The 12,427-nt window shown below is 41.1% G+C and overlaps 1 long non-coding RNA gene across 1 annotated transcript; it reads right to left on the bottom strand.

Annotated features, from left to right (window-relative positions):
- Positions 1 to 5,616: 5,616 nt before the first annotated feature.
- Positions 5,617 to 12,348, bottom strand: LOC145423597 (uncharacterized). Its single transcript, XR_013904652.1, has 3 exons — positions 12,206 to 12,348; positions 7,351 to 7,438; positions 5,617 to 7,003 (listed from the first exon to the last, which is right to left on the bottom strand). It is a non-coding gene; the product is annotated as an uncharacterized LOC145423597 (long non-coding RNA).
- Positions 12,349 to 12,427: the final 79 nt, after the last annotated feature.

The following is a 12,427-nucleotide window of genomic DNA, read 5'->3' as shown; positions in this document are numbered from 1 at the left end:
AGGGTGAATAAAGTGCACCATGTTTGTCCTCACAGCTGTTTTTATTTCTGTTATGGAGCAAAGATCAAAATGAAAACATTATTAAACAGGAATAAGGTCATGGCTGACTGCGTTGGATTATTCCACTGATATGATGACTGATATCTTTGGTTCTGAGGGATCACTGACACACTATTGATCATGTGAGTCATCACATGAGCCATGGTGTGGAAAAAAGGGCGTGGGTCATTATGTCACTGGGGAAAGGGGATGAAGTCACAGCGAGACAAGGCCTCACCCTCTCATGTGACGTCCTGAGATCACCTGAGGCTCGGCGAGCTAAAGCTCCTGGGTGCAGTCACTGACCAGGAATCTGTTTACACCGGTTTAAGGAATGTTTCTCAATATAGGGCCTCTAGATGAACCAGTCAATGATGGGGAGGCATTTTTATCATGGCTGTGTCCAAATTCAGGGGCTGGAAAGTTGGAAATGGCAGGAAGGTAGGCGTTAGCATTCAAGATTCCTTATTTGTCACATGCACAGTTCTACAAGTACAACACGCAGTGAAATGTATCCTGACACGCTCCTCGACTGCAAAGGGCGAGAGAAGAACATTATATGCACACGTGTATTCATGTTATGGTTTAGGGCTCGGGTGGCTTGGGGATAGAAGCTCCTCTTGAGTCTCTGTCCTTGCCCGGATGATGTGGAACTTTCTGCCGGATCACAGAAGTTGGAACAGATTGTTGCCAGGATGGGACGGGTCCTTCAGCGGGGGGGGGCAATGCTGCTCAGGGGTTAGGCTAACCCTGAACCCTAACGAGGTATTTAATAATATAGATCAATCATTATTTGCTGATGATGGAGGCATTTGGATTATTTTTACAGAGAGTAGATTAGCTGTTTAATCTCAAATTGTATGGGAATGAGACGGAACAGGTTGATTGCTTTAAACATTTAGGTATGTGGTTTGATAAAAGGCTTACATGGAAAACACATATTGGGGAATAACTGAGAAATGTAAAAAGGTTTTGGATATTTGAAGATGTTTAAAAGGCAGCGCGTGGGGTGCAGATAGGACAGCATCAAAAGCTTTATAAAGACTTCATTAGCTCAGTTCTGCTTTATGGTTCAGCGGCTAAAACATTGTTAAATAACTTCGATAAAATTCAGTGTCAAGCACTGAGGTTTTGTTGTGGGGCCATTAAAACTACACCAGTGTCCACACTGCACGTTGGAGTGGGTGAACAACCATTAGAAATCAGAAGACATGAAATAGCTGTAACTTACTGGGCAAAGTTAAAGGGACACAGTGAAAATCATAAAGCTCAGAATATAATTAAACCTTGTTCAAGAAAAAGTAAAAAAGTGAACGAATAAGACGTTTTGGTTGGATTATAGGGGAAAAATAAATGAGACAGGAATTAGTAACGAACATATTAGTCCAGCAGAACCATTTTCAAATTTACTGCCATGGATATATGACCAGACAACTGATTTCATTCATCACACAAAGGAAGAGCCAGGTATATGATCACATAAGGGGAGAGTATTCAGAACATGTGGACAGAACATGTAAACTGATGCAGCATAATTGTTAGATAATAAAGTGTTGTGTTTGTTATTCCAGAAACAAGCTTTGTGATGAATAAAAGAATTACTGATGTTTATACTGGAGAACTGTAGCAGTGTTAATCACTGCAAACTGGGTGGAGGAGGCACCAGTAGGAAGTGTTTGATGTGCTCGGACTCTGGTAGCGCACTATTGAGGATATGTCTTACGTGTTTGGATTCTAGACACGATATTGTTTTTTAATATAATTCGTTTAATCTGTAGAATCAAACAGGAATAGAAATACATTTTTATGGATTCCTGAACATATCGGTGTAGATGGAAAGGAAGAGGCCGGTAAGTTTGCAAAAGGTGCAACGAGAAGAAGTCATGTAGATATGGATATAAAATATAGTAAAAATTAGGTTAAAGGTCGCGTGTCAGGCACAATGGGACAGAGAAGGAAAAGGTAGATATTATTATGGTATACAGAGAGCAGCTGGACACTGTAGAAGAAGTCATAACAGTAAGAGAGAAGACGATATAATCTCAAAAGTAAGATTTGGTCATACAGGTTTAAATAACACTGTAAAAAAGATGAATAAGCATGAGACGGGGAAGTGTGAAACACTTGAACGTGTAATGTTAGAATGTGGTCAATACTCTGAGTTACAGAAAAATAAAATTCAATCAAGTGTCAAATAAATGTTACAGAGGAGTCCAGGTGACAGGGACACGGCCACTGTGTTGGAAGGAAGAGTGCTACGAACCGCACTTAAAAGCAGCTCAAAAGAAAAAGGACGGTACAGAGACAGACTGCGACCGGATGCAACGAGACGGTACTTGCAAAAAAATAGCGTGCATTGAAAATGTGGACCCGTATGAAATAACAGCAGTGGAGTAGAAACCCTGAGGACCAACCGCCGTTGACGTAGCGTGATCTATTCTCGTACCTGTGGAGTCAGCGCGTACACGGCGAACCAATTTCGCAATTATAAATCTCTGGAGGCGCACATCCAGTTCACCAATGGTTGGGTACAAGATTTGGCTATTTTTAAGCCTCCACGTCGTGAGTACGCCGTCATTCCAACAAAGGTAAGTCAGCTCGAGTACTGCGAGTGAAATGCGTTCGACTTCCTCCCGAACATTCAGATTAGTGCAGCATAAATTCATTCATGAGGGGAAATTACAGTGAGAACATGTGGAGGCTGTCAGAGGGATAACATAGTGAGTTCAGTGCATTGATGTGACTAAATTGTGACAATTTAGTTATTCTCTATGGTTAAAGAAATTGCAATAATTTATTAATGTTTATTATAAATAATCCTAATTATACACCTTGCTTCCATGTTTGTGTCCTGTGTCACTAAAAATACATTTTATTTTAGTTTTATACATCGATTAATGACCTGCAGAATCTCATTATCATATTAAGTGATTCATAATTGTCACTTTATGCTTTCTCCATCTCTAAAGTGATGACACCCTTCCATGACATACTTTAGGTTCATTTTCTGCAGGCAGGTTTCTGACAGAGAACAGGCGGATTTATACTACAGGGAGTGCAGAATTATTAGGCAAATGAGTATTTTGTCCACATCATCCTCTTCATGCATGTTGTCTTACTCCAAGCTGTATAGGCTCGAAAGCCTACTACCAATTAAGCATATTAGGTGATGTGCATCTCTGTAATGAGAAGGGGTGTGGTCTAATGACATCAACACCCTATATCAGGTGTGCATAATTATTAGGCAACGTCCTTTCCTTTGGCAAAATGGGTCAAAAGAAGGACTTGACAGGCTCAGAAAAGTCAAAAATAGTGAGATATCTTGCAGAGGGATGCAGCAGTCTCAAAATTGCAAAGCTTCTGAAGCGTGATCATCGAACAATCAAGCGTTTCATTCAAAATAGTCAACAGGGTCGCAAGAAGCGTGTGGAAAAACCAAGGCGCAAAATAACTGCCCATGAACTGAGAAAAGTCAAGCGTGCAGCTGCCAAGATGCCACTTGCCACCAGTTTGACCATATTTCAGAGCTGCAACATCACTGGAGTGCCCAAAAGCACAAGGTGTGCAATACTATATCACTTCAAACAGAGGTGATCCAGTAATGCTGCACTAATGAATTAGACTAACTATTCACTTTAGCTAAAGTTATTAAGTTAGCTAAAGAGTTGGGATGCTGTGTAAGACATAAATGAAGCTAAAACACAAAGGTTTGGACACCGTTTTGCATGTTTCCCTACTGTAGGGGTCTCTGCAAGCATACAGAGGGGCACTCTGAGAGGGTCCAAGATGACAACTTTGGAATTCTACTAGAAACAGTCGATCATATTTGTTGTCAAAGCTGAATTCAGGGCAAACTACACTAAATTTGCGTTTTTAGCTAACAGCTACAATAAGCATAAAAGTTACTGTACGGCTATCATTTGTTAACATGACGCTTGTTCTTATACATGTAATACATTTACCAACCTGAGAGTTTATCCGCTGGTCATTCGACATGACGAATGACTTCTGAAGTCTTAATTCAGCTCAAGATGCTGTAGATTCCCGTCAGTAACACTTTCGGTCCGCTAGTAAAACGTAGTTCTATTAATCTGCGCTTGAACCGGAACCGGATGTAAGTTCCAAAAAACTGAATCGTAGACCTGAAACTGAATGGTGAGAAGTGAAACTGAAATTATTCGAGAGCTGAATTTTTAAAGGATAAAATGCAGTTTCAAAGCAAATCAATTCATTTTAATGTGCTCTATAAATAAATAAATAAATAAATAAAGGTTGTTGTATTTTCAAAATATAAAATTCAATTTCAATTTAGTGATGATCATTTTCAAACCATAAATTCAAATTCAAATTTAACTTATTCAAATTCAGTTTCTGATGGCACAGATTTCTGCCCATAACCACCACTGAACAAGACACAAGCTGAAACGTCAAGACTGGGCCAAGAAATATCTCAAGACTGGTTTTTCTAAGGTTTTATGGACTGATGAAATGAGAGTGAGTCTTGATGGGCCAGATGGATGGGCCCGTGGCTGGATTGGTAAAGGGCAGAGAGCTCCAGTCCCACTCAGACGCCAGCAAGGTGGAGGTGGAGTACTGGTTTGGGCTGGTATCATCAAAGATGAGCTTGTGGGGCCTTTTCGAGTTGAGGATGGAGTCAAGCTCAACTCCCAGTCCTACTGCCAGTTTCTGGAAGACACCTTCTTCAAGCAGTGGTACAGGAAGAAGTCTGCATCCTTCAAGAAAAACGTGATTTTCATGCAGGACAATGCTCCATCACACGCGTCCAAGTACTCCACAGCGTGGCTGCAAGAAAGGGTATAAAAGAAGAAAAACTAATGACATGGCCTCCTTGTTCACCTGATCTGAACCCCATTGAGAACCTGTGGTCCATCATCAAATGTGAGATTTACAAGGAGGGAAAACAGTACACCTCTCTGAACAGTGTCTGGGAGGCTGTGGTTGCTGCTGCACGCAATGTTGATGGTGAACAGATCAAAACACTGACAGAATCCATGGATGGCAGGCTTTTGAGTGTCCTTGCAAAGAAAGGTGGCTATATTGGTCGCTGATTTGTTTTTGTTTTTGAATGTCAGAAATGTATATTTGTGAATGTGGAGATGTTATATTGGTGTCACTGGTAAAAATAAATCATTGAAATGGGTATATATTTGTTTTTTGTTAAGTTGCCTAATAATTCTGCACAGTAATAGTCACCTGCACACACAGATATCCCCCTAAAATAGCTAAAACTAAAAACAAACTAAAAACTACTTCCAAAAACATTCAGCTTTGATATTAATGAGTTTTTTGGGTTCATTGAGAACATGGTTGTTGTTCAATAATAAAATGATTCCTCAAAAATACAACTTGCCTAATAATTCTGCACTCCCTGTATAAAATGCAGCGTTCTATAGATGGACACATAAAGAAATGAAAAATTACATGTATGTGCCAACTTTCTAAACACTTTGTTACATTTATGATAAAGTTGTTACGTTCCCCTGGGGGGGTCTAGGCGATGAGGGGGAAGTAACAAAAGTGACCGGGTCAGAAAAAGGAATCAAGGAGGCGAAACAGTTAAATAAAACAGTTTTATTGACGTAATTCAACTAAAAGAGACGGACAAGCCGCTATCACCATTTTTGAAAAACAACAAACAAAACTCAGGCGTTGGTCAATCAATAAAGTAAAACGTAAGCCAAAAAGAAAAAGCAGCTCACCAGCTGAAAACCACCAAACACAGCACACTAGCTGTAACCACACTACTGGCACTCCCGCCCAGAGCTCACCTTTCCCTGGGCTTAAATACTTTTAATTACTGATGAGAGTCAGCTGCACAAAAGGGAAAGGTGGCACCTCAGGCAGAAGGGGTAGTGGGACACGCCCACACAGGCACATAGGAGGGAGGCCGTTCAGGAGGAGGCCCTGCTAGGGCCGTAACAAAGTAGATCAAACACATTTATGAACTTGGTGTGTGTTTCAGGTGCTGCACTCTCAAAGACTGAATGAACCAGCATTGCAGCCATGGGTCACTGTGAGCATCACAGGGAAGGTTGAGCCGGCCACTGCACCTGTATGGCCGGAGTCGTGGAGACCTGCAGCCATGTCGCTGCTCTTCTGTTTAAAGTAGAAGCAGCAGTGTTGATCCTTGGCACAAGGACTGTTACAGATGAACCTGCATACTGGGTTTTGCTGGGTAATATGACCAAGATACAGCCAGTGGTTGGCTGTAAGATAGACTTCTCCTCTTCAGCTGCCCAAGAAAAGGCTCTCGATCAAAACATAAACAGACCATCCATATTGACAGGTAAAAGGAGCTGTCCTCAAAAAAGAAAAATTCCACCTGCTACTGTGGAGGAGTTGGATCAACTGATGGGAAAATATTTCTCCAAGCATAGTTCTGTTCTGAATGACCCATAATGTTGTATTTAGGGGTCTACATTTGTGCCTGAAGTGCACTGCCATGTAAGTAATTTGGATTTGCTGAATGTGTACTTACTAAGTACCACTGTTCAAAAGTTGAATAAAGAAATACATGTTTGCCTTTTAAAAAAAGATTAAAAGCACTTTGTAGAACATCACATCAGTAACAATGTAGAATCCATGTCATGTGTAGTTTACAAATGACAAAATGTTCACATAAAATCACGACAGCATTTAAATAATATCACCCACTATAGCGTTCTGTAATTTACTGTCACTACATAAACAGCACAAGACTTTTAAGAGTTCTTAACAAGAGCAAGTTTCTTTTCCCTGGTTTTACTGCCACACTGGGGCACATGTTCACCAAAACGCAGCAAACCTTCACCATCTTATCCAGGAGGGTCCCCTCTTCACCCTCACATGGAAGAAGTAATCTGATTGGCATGGTGGTTTGTTTGAAGCAGGTCCCTTGTGTAGCGCTGGAACCCAGTCAGGGTGTTTCATCCATTTCATAGGCTGGTTTTCTGCAGTGGCGTGTCTAGAAAATTTTTGTTGGGGGGGCCAGGTAGGGGCACAGATTTGGAGAAGGGTGGCAGATGTAATTGGCACATAATGTTAAAAACAATTCTACCAACCGTTAACCATAATTCAATAACCCTATAAACCTAATAACCGAATGCGCTTTTAACTCTTATTAGAATGAGATTTTAACCACTACGGTGCAAAGTTTTTAGATACTGCGTCAGGGCTGTGCAGAGAGGTTTAAAGGGGCGGGTGCTCAAAGTTAAAAAGGGGCACATTGAGCCAGGCTGAATAACAACAACACACATTCATCAAGAATCTAATATGGGCAACAAGGCAAAGCAAACGTAGCCGATGCTTTACCTGATGGGTACAATGTTGCTGTTGAGGGGTTTCTGCTGCTCCTGCTGCTGATAGTGCTGTTGGGGGGCGGGGCTGTGTTGATCTGAGACTGTAGACATTAAAAAGTCCACAGGAGAGATGGTAGCTGATTAAACAAGTGTCATGAGATAATAACAAAATGCAAAGATTGGTGACAGCGCTTGGAACCATAAGGCAACAACAAACTGTGAGAAATAAACTCGGCTCTGCCTGTGAATCACTCTTTGCTTCTCTTCTTCCTTCCATCCCATCATTTCATATATCACTCTGCACTTGCTGTCTATGTGAGAACAAGGCACAACTTGCTATTGCAATAAACTATAATCTAATTATCCACACCTAACAACTCCAGCATTTAATCTAAAATAAAATGATGACAGAAAAATGTTGTAGCCCTGCCTTTAGTAGCCTCACACAGCTCCTACTGTTTCCTCCTCATGTCCTTACCAGCCATGTCTGGACAATGTTATATCATGAGTAAATCCATCTAAATAAAACACACACATGCACACAGTGGCGTGTCTAGAAAATTTTTGTTGGGGGGGCCAGGTAGGGGCACAGATTTGGAGAGGGGTGGCAGATGTAATTGGCAGATAATGTTAAAAACAATTCTACCAACCGTTAACCATAATTCAATAATCCTATAAACCTAATAACCGAATGTGCTTTTAACTCTTATTAGAATGAGATTTTAACCACTACGGTGCAAAGTTTTTAGATACTGCGTTGATAAAGTACAAGAGATACAATCAGTGCTTTGTCAGTGTTTACTCAGCATTCAAGGACATCAATATTTGCATAGTATTTTTATTGACATGTAGTGCACATATGTTTTGGGCAAAAACATTTTTGAATATTAAAATACGAACATTTGTAACAAACAATTGACAAATTATCCAGTTCCAATGCTAAACTTTATCTGCCTGTTAAAAAAAGAAGATAATCTTCTCACAAACTGGTGTTTGATTTTGAAACAGGAAAAAAGTGGGGAAACAACTGAAAAGACTAACATTTGAATAAAACCTGAAAGCAAGTAAATACTTTCTATGCTGCCTTATGGTAAACTTTGGTAATATTGATAAAGAACAACACTGGCTGATGATGAAATACAGTCAGCTGGCATGGTGACACTGCCAGTATTAACCTGCAGGGCTGGACTGGGACAGAAAATCGGGCATTTTGACTACAGACCGGCCCCCCAGGTATTAAAGCCATAAAGCCTTTGAATGAAAACAAATGCTGTTGTGACAGTGATGTACAGTCTTGTTGGTATATGTATGATTTCTATACATTTTACGTCAGATAAAAACTTTGGTTGTAAGATTCAGATAATTATTTAATAAAAGTGAGACATTTTAAATGAGAATAAGAAAGAAAAGTATTTCTTTGTGCCCCCCTCTCCCTGGTAATGCCCTACCTGCCCCCCTGGCAAAAGCTGTGCTAGATCTGCCCCTGCACAGTTACCAGCTGTCAGCTACTTAGAAAAGGATCCTGGTGTTATTTGTCTCTCAGAAACAGTTCATAACTTCAACTCATTCCTGTCACTTAAAAGGTAAACCTGTTTCTCCATCACAGCTCTGATGATTCAGTAAGGACATCTCCTGGTTTCATCTTCATGTTTCCCTCTCACCACATATCCAAACCGACATCATGACCAGCAGCTTTACAGCTGTGGCTCCAGAAAACATCAGCTGATACTAGAAATTAATAGGGGTGCAACAATACACAAAATTCACGGTTCGGTTCGATACTTTGGTGTCACGGTTCGATATTTTTTCGATACAAAAAAAATGTTCATGCATTTTTAATTTGTCATTTATTAAAATTATAAATATATATTTTAACTCAAAAGTACAGTTTTTAAATTTAACCCTAACCCTTGTGCGTGTTTTTTATTTTGACAGCGAATGCGCACCTGCGGACCACTTATGTGCAGCCCTGGTTATTTAGCTCGTCATATTGCAGCCACAGAAATTCTTTTGTCCATGAAACCATAAAGCTGCACTTTCTTTTTGCCTTATAGTCTGATTTGTCATAACTTCTCCGTTTTGTGGTAAGCTTTTCTTTGGCTGTCACTTCTTCACCCTGACCTGTCTTATTTGGCTCAGCAGAACTAAAATATATATCCTGCTGCTTTTACACACGCACTCACATAAGCTCAGCGATTCTCTGCGCGATCAACCTCTCACATGTTTAAGCTGCGGGAGATTTCACTTGTCATGTTTGCATAGTAAGCTAACAATTAATAAGACGATGTCAGAGGAATTGGTGCACAAATTATCATCACTCACAGATCAGTGCTGTCGCTCTCTATACACAGTTCGCACGATTGCAAAGTGAAAGCAAAAAAACAAGCGCAAATTCAAACGCGATTTCAATATGTCACATATTGACAGTGGCTCACCGATGCCAATGACATAATTACCCAGCTACATTTCTGAAAGAATGCAAAAGCATTGACATATATTTTTCCTACAATAGCCCGACGGGCAGGGCAGAGATAGATTTTGGTAGCCCGACTGAAAAAATCGCTAGCTCCAGGACGTCGGGCTAGCGATATTGCGAGCCCTGTATCTGATTGAGGAATCACTCATCTTTGGAAAAGAGAGTTTATTACAGAGAAATGTCTCTTTCCAAAATAAAAGCTATACTATCCGCTTCTTCTGGGCTATATTCTCAGCAGCATAAGGAGAATCACGTGCTAACAGCGGTCTAAATGACTCGGCTAAAGTTAGTAGCATGCTTGTTGTTTTTGTCTTTGCACTAGGATGATGTCGGTGTAAATGTGCAGTCATATTCGTTGTGTTCCCACTAGTGCTTTCAGGTTAATCTCGTTAAAATGACCTTAACGCCACAACACGGCAAATCTCCGTTAACGAGCTACCGCCGATCGCCCCGTGCATGGGGCTAGACGGCCAACACGTTAACGAGCTAACTGCGCTAACACACTAGTTCCCACCCATGTAATTGAGCATTGCATGGCACATCCAACATACTGTTTTACTTTAGTCCATGACTCGCTTACCTTCAGGGTCATACGTCACATGAAAACCAAAATAATTCCAAACGCCAGATCTGAATGAGGTTCAATTTGCCTGTTGCAAGGAGAGCTTAACTTCTGTCTCGCTAGCTTGCCCTGCGCTCTTCCTTCTGACTATGCTGTCTGTGTTGAGCGCTCAGTGGATCTGCGCTCGACAGTGCAGCCTAGGCGGAGTAGTCGAACACAGATTCACTGAGCGCTCAACACAGACAGCATCGTCAGAAGGAAAATTGATAAAATAAATTACAAATGTTGTATTGTTCGATACATATGCGTACCGAACCGAAAGCACTGTATCGAACGGTTCAATATTGATACGAATATCGTTGCACCCCTAGAAATTAATATTAAATAAATTCTAACAGCTGATCAAGCTTAAACGTGCTGCTGCGCGACATCTCCTGGTTTCCTCTTTCTGGCGCAAAGTGGGCGATAAACAAACAAGAGAGCCGATCAGCTGATCATTGATCAGTTTCATGATTGAAGTAGCAACAGGAGAGGCAGGGGAGAGAATGAGAGAAGAAGAGGCAGCTGTGCAGCGTAACGACAGAATAAATCCAGCTTTGTCTCTTTTTCCATTCTAGCTAAAGTCCGGGACAAACTGCGTCTCTTCTCAGCTCAATACGAAACGTGTAATATTTTCTCTGAATGAGGGACCATTCCATTTTTTTAAGGAGTCGTTGGCAACTCTACTAACTAACCTTATGAATAAAATAAAGTTCACTATCAGTAACATCATAGCACCCACCCAGCTGTATAAAAACTCCATCAAGCTGGCTAGAACGCAGTATGAGTTATTGCAACTGAGGGTAAAAAGTCAGCACAACGAAAATAAACTCCACCTAAACTTGGTTTATATCTGACCCAGATAGACTGCAGGTCATCACTTCTTACCTGAAGTTCAGTTCACCTGACACTCGGACTGGCGGCTGCCTCGGGGCTCTCCTCCTGCCTCCCCTTCCCTCATCCACCTGCTGGCCTCTGTGGAAGCCCCGTCATAGCCACCACCAAACAACTGAGTTATTTTTACACATCGACCTGCATCTGGCCGATCCACCACCTCTCATTGTTCATGCCGTTACAAAATAAATAAAAAATAAGTCATCGGGCATATGCCCGGTATGCCCGATGGCCAGTCCAGCTATGTTAACCTGCAACCAAATCTGCAGCTCCATACAGCAATGTTACGACTTAGATTATATCTTATAACTCATAACTCTTATGTTAGCTGCCCTCAGTAGCATACTGTCTGAAATATTCCAATAATTCTTTTAAGTGTTATTTTAAGTGTTATTTTTTCCTTGGTATTCTAATTTCACCGAAGTTTACTAAACTCAAACTTAATATTACTGACATTTATTCTGTCCTCATTTTCTTTCACCGAAAAATTGTTTCCTGCAGTGCCGTCTTTCGTGCTTGGCTCTCCTACCTTTGCTAACGTGATGCACATAGCGCAGAAGCCGGTGCTGCATTCACTTACACTCGGATATCTGAGCTTCACCGTGAAAACATAATCGTACATTTGATATTTGATTGAATTTTATTGTTTTGCCTTTGGGGTGGCACCTGGGGTGGCCAGTCTGGTTGGGGGGGTGGCCTGTGCCCCCCCAGGCCACCCCGCTGGACACGCCACTGGTTTGCTGCAATAATGAAAAACAAATAGCAACTCTATAAACAGAACATAAATCTACAAAATCACTCAGTAGGATGTTTGTTCTAATTTGGTATGAGCTCAGAGCGCATTGAAAATAACACTAATAGGCTACAAAGAGTGATATGAACTTATTCAGATCTTACCTGAATGAAAATGTCTGGAGCACCAACAGATGTCTGTGGAGCTCGTCTCACAGCTGCTATCCAGGCGCTTCTTTTGGTAACATGGATACACGAGCTGCCTCACGATGCTTCCAGGTGGGGAAAGAATAAAAACAGCCCATTTCCAGCTTATTACCTTCACGACCGTGTGATCATTACAACCGACAACACAGCAAGTGCGAACCATTGCTGATGCCATCCGTG

Source organism: Astatotilapia calliptera, chromosome 22, assembly GCF_964374335.1.
Source record: "Astatotilapia calliptera chromosome 22, fAstCal68.1, whole genome shotgun sequence".
Taxonomy (NCBI): domain Eukaryota; kingdom Metazoa; phylum Chordata; class Actinopteri; order Cichliformes; family Cichlidae; genus Astatotilapia; species Astatotilapia calliptera.
This window is presented reverse-complemented; position numbering and strand designations above follow the sequence as displayed.